The sequence below is a fragment of the Penaeus vannamei genome, chromosome 18 (genome assembly GCF_042767895.1).
Source record: "Penaeus vannamei isolate JL-2024 chromosome 18, ASM4276789v1, whole genome shotgun sequence".
In the NCBI taxonomy this organism is placed as follows: domain Eukaryota; kingdom Metazoa; phylum Arthropoda; class Malacostraca; order Decapoda; family Penaeidae; genus Penaeus; species Penaeus vannamei.
In genome coordinates this window covers 18219997-18221492 of record NC_091566.1, presented here as the reverse complement: position 1 = coordinate 18221492, position 1496 = coordinate 18219997, and positions in this window count along the sequence as shown.

Below are 1496 nucleotides of genomic sequence, written 5' to 3'. Positions count from 1 at the left end.
TCCGTCTTCAAAGAGTTTATTTTTATTTTGCTTTTATTTTCATTTTCTTATTTTTATTTTGCCACACTCGGACATGTTTCGTGCCACTGTCTGGAGTTGTCTCGCAGGAGTCTTTATCGACTTGTCTCCTTTCTTTACCTCTCGATATTTTTCTTTTTTTCCCCTCCTTTCTCTCTTGTTTCTCCTTCCTTCCTTCTCTCTCCTTCTTACTTCTCACATATTCGTTTTCCTTCTTTTTGTCTCGTCTCTTTTGTTTTTCGTTTTCTCCTCACTTTTCTCTCTCTTGTCTCTCCTTTCCTCGATGTCCTTCCTTTCGACTCTCAGTTTCCATCTTTTATTCGCATTTCTCTCTTGTCTCCTCTTTCATCGCTCTCCTTCTCGCTTCTCACTTCTCGATTCCCATTTTTTTCTCATTTCTCTCTTATCTCTTATTCCCTCACCCATCTTTTTAGTTCTCATTTCTCCTTCTCCTTCATACTTCTCATTTCTCCCCCTTCTCACTTCTGCTCCTCCTCCTTCCCTCTTCTCCTGGCTCCCCTTCCCACTTGTCACTTCTTCTGCTTCCCATTTCTCATTTCTCCTCCTCCTTCTCCTTCCCTCTTCTCATTCCTCCTCCCTCTCCTTCCCGCTTCTCACTTCTGCTCCTTCTCCTTCTCTCTTCTCATTCCTCCTCGCTCTCCTTCCCGCTTCTCACTTCTGCTCCTTCTCCTTCTCTCTTCTCATTCCTCCTCGCTCTCCTTCCCACTTCTCACTTCTGCTCCTTCTCCTTCCCACTTCTCGTTTCTTCTCGCTCTCCTTCCCACTTCTCACTTCTGCTCCTCCTACTTCCCTCTTCTCTTTTCTCCTCGCTCTCCTTCCCACTTCTCACTTCTGCTCCTTCTCCTTCCCTCTTCTCTTTTCTCCTCGCTCTCCTTGCCACTTCTGACTTCTGCTGCTCCTACTTCCCTGTTCTCTTTTCTCCTCGCTCTCCTTCCCACTTCTCACTTCTGCTCCTCCTACTTCCCTCTTCTCTTTTCTCCTCGCTCTCCTTCCCACTTCTCACTTCTGCTCCTTCTCCTTCCCTCTTCTCTTTTCTCCTCGCTCTCCTTCCCACTTCTCACTTCTGCTCCTTCTCCTTCCCTCTTCTCTTTTCTCCTCGCTCTCCTTCCCACTTCTCACTTCTGCTCCTTCTCCTTCCCTCTTCTCTTTTCTCCTCGCTCTTCTCACTCATCTTCTCCATCTCGCTCCTGTGATTGTTTATGAGACTGGATTCGATGAAAATATTTCTATTCTTTCTCGTACGTCTTCATCATCTAGTTTTTTTTTCTTTCTCTCCATTTTTTACGTTTTTTCTTCGTCTCGTTATTTGCTTGTCAGACTGATTATTTATTTTTTTTGTTTTTGTTTTTTACTTCTCTTTCTTTATGTTTCCCCTCGTCTCTCCTTTTCATGCTCATTATGGCTTGTGAAGACCGTATTCTATTTATGTATTTCTTTTATTTCGTATTTTTTCTCTC